Raw genomic sequence first — 9,095 nt, 5'->3', positions numbered from 1 at the left:
ACAGTTGCAATCTATACCCAAAGACCATTAAAAAAAGTGAATGAAATAACGTGGAATAATCACAAATTAAGAGATGGGAAATCTGAACTGCAACATCCTCTTACAAAATGCCTTGTGGCATTTTAAAATAAAAATAATGCTTCAAATAGTCTTTTCTATCCAGGTTGCATGTTTCTAAATGCAGATGCTTGGAAATGTGGATCATGCTGTTTCATCTTTCCAAAGACAATTTAATCAACCACAGAACAGAGCATTCATACATTGCTTTGGGCCAGGCTCTTCACTGCTTTTTCCTTCTGTAGTTATTTATACCCATGTATTCTAAATTATGCAGGGGGGGATTAGCTACTTCCAAGTGCAATCATCTGCAAAGTACAGAAAGCAATGGAGAAGTTCCTCTGCCTCTACATCCCATACTTAGTCAGATTCCCAGTCAGTCCCACCACAGAGGGTTGCGTTCAAGCTGTGTTTTAGATACAACTTTTGAACATTATAGCACCGTGTCCTCCTTTATGCAACACACATTATAGTCCTTAGCTGCAAAATTTGGGAAAGGATCAGATTTGGAACAAATCCAAAATAAGGTGTGTGCAGTTGCAGCAAAAGACTAGTAAGTTCAACCCCAGATTCATATTTCAGGGAAGGGGTCAGAACCAAGAGTGAGAATATATGGAAGCAGTGGCAAGACAGGTCATGCAATTAGCCTATTAAGCTGTAGAAACATTAATAAAAAGTGGAAGTGTGAACTATAGTCTACAACCCCAATGATCATACAAATCTTGTGTGAACATGGTCATGGAGGAGCTTTATGCTGTCATTTGCAATGATTCATATTTTGATTTCCCCCATGCTTTGCAGCAAGTGTAATTCAATCCACATTTTTGAAGGAAAACAACAACATGATGCTCAAGAGACTGATGCTGGAAACTTTAAATCAGTGGCTTCACTATTTTTAATAGACAATGGGCAATGCCAAAAGACCCAACCTGTATAATGGCCACAGGTGACATGAGTGTTCAGCTCCTAAAAAGGGCTTGCTTCAACTCTAGCCGACATTGGTAGGAACCTCTTCATTGATGGCAGTGGAAACAGTGTCAGACATTATTATTTTAAGACTGAGCCCATTGGGTGTTCAGCACTTTTGAAAATCTGACCATAACCATTGTATTTATAGCAATTTGGCCTTCATTTAATTACCCAATGGGAAAAGCTTTTTTTTTATTTTATTTTTTTAATTTTTTTTTAATTCCAGTGCAAGGTTTTGGGTATTAAGCACTTAAAAAAAAATCTGGCTCTAAAATTGCAACATCTTGCTGAAAAATGAAGGGACTGAAAGCATGTAGAAAATATCCTTTACACAGACATAACTCAGTTGCAACAGGAATGTAAAAAGGCACCAGAAACAGACTATTATACACAATTAATAAGTTACATTCTTTAATTGACGCCCCCTCCCAAAACAAACAAACAAACAACGACTATGGATCTTGCTTAGAAGAATGATTATCTTCCAGTTTCAAATTTTAGAGGCTCCCATACAATAGTGTCAGGCACTTGGATACTACAGATGTGGTATAAGAACCTAAAGGAACAGAACAATTTCTATATTTGACTTTTGTAAGAAAAGCCAGTCTTGAGTTCTTAAGCTACATGCAAGAAAAATTATGGTTCACTAGTTTGATCCAATGTAGGTGTAAAAGCTCCTTCACAAGACAATAATTAGAGGAGTCATGCTTCCAAACTTGAAATTAATTTCATTGAGGTATAACGAACATAGCTCCTGTAACTAGACCTTTGACTAAGTCTGTTTTATCTTTTTACTCTCAGACAAATTTTATTTTAATCTTTAAAATTCTCTCATTTTTAAAAGGTGCTTTGTACTGTTTGTAACTACACTGGAAACTGCCCTGGAACTGCATATGAACTGTGCCTGAAAGGTATTTGTGGCAAGAGTATGAAACTTCACCATGGCATTCCACCACCATGCTTTTCAGCCCTGTGGATAGAGGTAAAACACATTGGAGAGATCCCCTAACCTAAGCCTGAAAGCCAATTCGGTGAGGTTTGTGATCAGGAGGACCATCTTCTGACAACTGAACTGAGATTTCCAACTAAATTTCACTTACGTTGCCAGACCATATTCAGACAGTAATTACTTTTAGTCAATATAAATGGGGCAGAGTAGAGCTTAAGGTCCTGAAGATGAAAGGATTCCTTTCTGCCTAATACACCCTGGAGTAAAGACGACGCTAGCATTTCCTTCCTCCCTACTGACGTCAACTCGCAGATTAGAACTCGCATTTAGCAAAGTTTACAGGCTCCGCATTTTGGTCCTCTTCATTAGAGGCAAGGCTTAGTGATGCAAAGCATATTAAAAAGGGGTGGCAATTACATAAAAGATTAAAAAGAAAGGTTGTCTAAGGGGCACAAGGAAGAACAGCTTTCAAAGTCCCTGATTTCATCATCTTTTCCTTCATATTTTTAAAGGGTCCCCCACTCTGGCCCCCCTCCTCCAATACACACACACTTTAGTTAACAGAATTACAGGCAGGAAAGGCATGAAAAAAGGACTGGTAATTAGAAGACTGTTTCTAACAATCAGAGCAGTGAAGTTTCAGAACAGCCTTCCAACAGGAATAGGCAGGGAAATTATCTAGCTACTTTTAAAGTGGAGCTTAATATTTGTGAACAAGTTAGTATGATGTGGTTGCTACCAATAGCAGTCAACTAGACTTCATCATTTAGGAGACTCCTTCTTGTCCCCTAGCCTAATGCCAATCTGGGGGGGGAGACAAAAAGACAGACACAGAGAACAAATTAAAACAAACATTTTATTCTACAAAACGTCTACCAACTGTGTCCGTGATCTTTTCTAAGATTGTATACATCTATGGGCGCGTCTCTGCATAATGCTACACTGCCATAGCAATACACTACAGCGACATAGCAGTGGTCACAAACCCTGATGCCACAGCTACTTCACCATAACAACGTGTGCCTGCATTATAGCACATTGCTACAGCAACATAGCAACTTAAAATAACTATGCATGGTGCGCACATGGCAGTATGGGTTATTGCTGCACTGTCATTTAGTATTTCCTTTGGAAGTATTAAAAGTAAGTATTAAATGACAGCGCAGTAACGAAGTGGGGTTTACCTTCCTCTGTAATGAGGAGCTATGGTCCTCTTGAGCACATTTGAGCAAACTACCTCTTGCCTTGCAGTGGCAGGACATAGAAACCACACTTGTACCCTTGTGCTACCTGTGGCCAGAGAGGGTTTTTTTTTGATGTTTCAGGCATTGTGCTTGGAAGCAGAGCTTAAGGGTTGTTTGTGACGTTTTTAAGACTAGGTTAGGGTAACCGTGTCTAGGACCATATAGATAAGGATGATGCTGCCTCAGTGATGATCTCCTGAGTCCCTTCCAGACATAGTTTTCAGTGATAGCTGTAAACAGGTAAGTACTGCTGTCAGCGAAGAAACATACACCGATTTGTACATCAAATCTCATCTAGGTAAGTTACTAGGAGCCAATGTGCTACACCCACGAAAAGGCAAATGGGTTCCTATTTCAAAATGGAAGAACTCAAACTGAAACAGGTCAACTTCTTCTTTAGTCTGGGAAAGGGAAGCTGAGAAGGATCATGGTTGCTCTGTATAAAAGGGATAAACACCTGGGAAAGAATAGAGCCATTTAAGTTCAAGGACAATTTAGGCACAAGAATTAATGAGCACAAGCTGGCAACGAATGAAGTTAAATTGACTGCTAGAATGTTTTTGACCATCAGAGCAGTTAGGAGTAATAAGAGCTAAAAAAATTTAAGTAGTGAATGGAACTGGAACTATAAAAGGGATTATGTGACATGGTTGCCAGAGATAGCAGGGGACAGGACATGATGACCCAGGAGGTCCACTATAATCTTGTGTTAATATAAGCTGCAGCATGGCCTCTCTCAAATCTGAAATCCTGCCATGGGCTCTATACTCCTTCACTTCAACAAGGAGACAGGGATCCTGTTGTCTGGAGCTCTTTGCAATTCTAGGTCCCACCTCTGCTTAGCTCTTTTTTCCCCAAATCAGTCATGAAATCTGCAATGTATGTCATTTGCAAGTACTAACTGAATAGTCTGGCAAAGCTGAAAATGAACTAATCATCAGGGATCATGGTTTCCCAGGTAAAAAAAAACAAAACAAAACACCACCACAAAGCAAAACAAACAAACAAACAAACAAACAAACAAGCCAATCATGAATTCTCCAATTAAAAAAAAATCACAAAATCCTTGATTAAAATTAAAGGCCTCCCTACAGCCCCGCCCCAGCCCTGCTGGTGCTCCTCACTCCCCCCTGCCTACAGGCTCTGGGTCCTGCTCATACTTCTCACTCCCCCACCACCCACAGGCCCCTGCCCTCCTTGTGCCCCTAATGCCCCCCCCTGCCCACAGCTGTCCTCATGCCCCTTGCCCACCACCCACAGCCCCTGGTGCCCCAGCTCTGCCAGAGGGGGCTTCAGCTGCCAGGGACCCAAGTCCACAGCCCCCTGACCCCAACAGAAGGCAGCAGCTCTCGGGGGCTCACAACACCCAGATCTGTGTGTGGGGTGGGGGCAGGATGGGTGTATACTGTGGGCTTGAGCTCCCACCCTGCCCTGGGGTTTCTGCAGCCGATAGGTGCTGCCCAGCACTGCCAGGCAGAGTGCAACCGTGTAGGAAAGCTGCTTGCCGCTGCAAGCACTGCATCTCCTGCATGTGACACAGCAGTGAGGGGTACAACCGTGTGCCATCGCAGGAGCTGCCACGCGAGTGCAGAGGATGCATTGTCAGAGTCAAAGAGCTTGCAGAGGCAAGCAGCTTTCCTGTGCAGCCATGCTCTGCCTGGCAGCACCGGGTCACACCTGCCGGGCTGCACAGGCCTCAGGGGAGGGCAGCAGGTAGGAGCCCAAACCTGCAGCAAGCAGCCCACCCCCACCCCCAGATCTGGGCAGTGCAAGTCCCCCTGCCTTCCCTGGAGTTCGTGCAGCAGCAGGGAACTGGCCCCACCTGCCTACCCCAGACAATCTGCCTGCAGCCCCATCCTGCTCCTCACCAGGGCCCTGTGTTGTGGCCCCAAACTCCACACACGGCCCAGCAGGGCACCAGCAGCCCCAGCCCCAGCCCAACTCCCTCCTTATGGGGCCTCAATCCCATCCCTTCTACCATTTACCCATGGGAGGTGCTCTGCAGGCTGCCTGGGGCCATGTACATATGCACGCACATGACACCTCCTGCCTGACTGCCCTCCTCCCGCTTTCTCCTGGCCCCTTGTAGGCTGGAACTCTGCTTGCCTGCACAGAGCTTGCTGCAAAACTGCAAAATCTGCAGGTTTCTCTGCTAAAATGAGAAATCCACATCTTACTCCAGTAAAAAGGTGGGGAACTCCAAGTTTTATTCCATTTTTATGGGAAATGGAGAATCTGGATCGCTGCTGATCGCTTTGGTTATTCACTATATGTCGTGTGCAGTTGGTCACCCAAGCCCCTGGATACAGCTTCTATTCCTTAGTGGCTGAAGCTTTTAAATAAGAAAACAAAATAGGGAACATTATTTTTACATGTATGTAGCCAGCTCTGCTAATAAAGGCATTGAGCAAAAAGACTGGTTCCACTGAAGTTAACCGAGTATTTTAGGCATCTGTCACTTTTCAGATAACTCTCCCAACCCTGAGAGTACCAGATTAACAGGTATCCCCATGTTCCTCTTGCTGCTTGGAAAATAGCAGTGAAATATCCATTAGACAATCCAAGGCAACAGAGCAGGTGTTTTACTACTTCTTTCAACAAGAAAACAATGGACTGTCCATCTCTTAAAGTCTGTGACAGATGCTTAGTACTGGAATGAAAGTAAATTAATTTGATTTGATATATTTCTTTGGAGAAGGCAGCGCCTTACTGATGTAGCGCCCACCAATTAATACCTCTTCTTCAACGCTTGTTGCACAATTAGCTAATTAACCCTATAGGAAGATACAAATACAAATTAGCACTACTTGACCAATACATATCATCATTTACCTCTGTGAAGATTGTTGTTCTATTTTGGATCTCTACTGATCACTAAAATACAGAGTAGAATATTATCCTGAAGTGTTATTAGCCAAAATGGAATTTAAAAAGTAATTGAAGATGGTTAGAAGACAGTGTTTACAAGATTAAATTCGACAGAATAGGTTACAATATAAAAAGACAAAATGATCCATATTAACAAGATCAAGCTGGAACTTATTATATATGCAAAGTTTGTCCCAATTTTATACCATTCTGGCAGGCAATTTTGATACAAATATGCAGAGAGGATCCATAGTACCAGGTCCTCATTGAATCTGTCAATTAACCACAGGGCTGCCTGTGGCCATTTAAACAGCCAAATCTAAAATTAGAATGCAGATACTTAGACTGTTATTAAGAATGTCAAATTCCTTTCAAGAGTACTTTGGCCAGGTGATACTCCTAGGCAAGCTCTCTCCCCCTGTAGGTTATTGCACATTAAATCGCAAATATAGTATACAGATAATGAGTTAGATTTCTCTAGACTCTCACCAGCAGTTTAACCTCTTTGGGCATTTTCCAAATGTGGAAACAACAGTAACACTGTTAGCTTACAAGCCAATTCAAAGCCTCTCTCTTTTTGTTTAAGAAGCTGCCAATTTGTTTAACCACAAGTTTTCTGCAATTTCTAGCTGAACCCTAAATCATTTAAGATTTCTCTATTGTAACGCAAGGTACCTCTCACTGTAAGCAAGCAGAACTCCCAGTCCCAAAGAATACTAGGGCTTGTTAATGTTCCTTCTTTCCATCCAGACAGAGGCATCTCTTGTATATTCCTAAAACTGAGCTTCAGGTAGAGACCACAAAAATGTGATCAGCTATGCAAGAGCATTTCATAAATTTTCAGACATAAATACAATGTCAAGGAGAACAATGCATTTAATAAATATAGGCAGAATTATCTGCTTCCATGGCAGCAGTCACTACCAAGGATAGGATATTTCTCCTAAGAGTGTTGGCTTTCTGGGCTTTACGAGTCCCTTCTTTCTTTATCTGTTCAATTCAAGATCTGTCTTCAATAGGAACTGCCGGAGCTGAATATCAGGGATGTGAAGTCTTGCTCCACTTCTTTTTGGCTGCTTCGCAATTGTTCTGCTAGACTGAGAAGTGATACATCTTTTTCCTGTGAGAAGCAGCCCAAATTCTCATACTGGATTCTGCATGCATTCGTCTCCATGGAGTGCTCTACTCTATTTACTAAGCGTAGACGCAGAAGAAACTGAAATAGCAACCCTTTCCAGATGTTGCAGATGAGGTGCCTGCGTGGATAAATTTACATTCTTCAAGCCACTGGTTTACACTGGGTGCAGTTACATCGTGGATGCAGTCCCCCAGTCTTGTAATAGTGTACAGAGCTCCAAATGAGAATAATTTGAATTTCTCCAATAACGCCCAGAAGGCAAATCGGTACAGGGTCTTTCCTACAAAGACAAAACAAGCAGGGAGCAGGGAGGAAACAGTGCATGCAAGTGTCATGGACCTGCAATTAAAACATTAAAAAGACAGACAAAGCATTCAAAAGTTGGTTTAACTGTATCCCAGCTACAGAGTAAGTCCAATAAAAAGATAGCACCCTAAGAAATGCTTGGCACTCACATAATTTCTGGACCATCACAGCTGCAATATTAATCTTTTAAAACACAGACAATCAATTTAATCGTTGGAGCATGGTGGATTTATTCAGTTAAATCCAGAACTAAAAAAACACAAAACTGACCAACCCCCTGTATGTAAACCAGCATCAAACAGGGGTTTCAGTAGTTCAAGACTGTACCTTGGGTAAACACCTAGTTAAGTCTGTGATGCATCTTATAAAAGTAATTGCGTTTAAAAACAACGCACGAGAACACACCTACTTAAATTATATCCTGCTGCATAAGCCTCTACTAATCTGGAATTTACAGACAGCTCCTAGGAGTCCCATGTACGTGGCCCCCTGCCAACCCCTGCTGATTTGACTAGGATGTTGTAGGTGCACAGCAATGGGTCTATCTCCATAAGTTCCTTGAAGCCCATGGTAGAAAGATACTAGTTGAAATAATCCTTGAGGTGAATCACCCTCACACATTTGCAGATTATCTTCTTGACGTACCAAGTGTTCACTGGACAAGCATTGTTCAGCATATGGGTTGTTCACACCTTTGATTTCACAATTGAGAGTGCAACTGGTCACCTAAATCACACAATATTTACTAAAGACAACTCTTAAAACAGGAGAACATTCAGTAAGGAAGTTGCCTGCTTAAAACCATATTGCATCTGAAAGTAATTTATTTTATAAATTAATAAATAAAAAATCCCCAAGTATTTGCTTAGACAACCCTTGACGTCAGTGACTCCTCACCAGTGGGAAGTCCCAAGAATTTCTTTGGGAATCCAAAGGAAAATTAGAAAACTTTTTTGTGGCCGACCACTGGTGAGCGAAGACTTGCTTCACTCACATTTGCAATACCAATAAAAGGATAACACTGAAACGTGACCCCACATCCAGGACAAAGAGCACTTCAGTTTTGCGGCATGTAAAATGTTATAGTCACCTTTTTTCTCTTTACGTCATTGTTTTCAACAGTGCCAATGACCCACAGGCCAGAAGTTTCCTGGCAGTTAAAAATGGACTTGACCATGGACAATCCACTTCCATCAACTACTGCCAGGAAACGGCTGCCCCCGAGGTCATGCTTGCTGATATCAAGCAACTGACTTCAAACTGATTCAAAGAAACAGATTTACAGAAAACCACCCACAAATATAGCAGGGTACCCCACTATACATAGCAGCACTCCTTGCTCAGCATATGGCATGTGCCCAAGAGCCAGTCTGAGGGGATGCAATACCAGCAGACTCCTTTACACTAGCAACACGATCTATATTTTTATGAATGTACACGGGTATAAAGCCTCATCCCACTTCTGTCATTTTGATGTGGGCAAAAATTCATTAAAAGAAAGGAAAAAAGCTCCAAATGAGAGATGAGATTCTCAAAACCATGGCCAACGATTAATAAAGAGGGA

This window comes from Crocodylus siamensis, chromosome 5, assembly GCF_052110815.1.
Source record: "Crocodylus siamensis isolate JL-2025a chromosome 5, ASM5211081v1, whole genome shotgun sequence".
Lineage (NCBI taxonomy): Eukaryota > Metazoa > Chordata > Crocodylia > Crocodylidae > Crocodylus > Crocodylus siamensis.
This window is presented reverse-complemented; position numbering follows the sequence as displayed.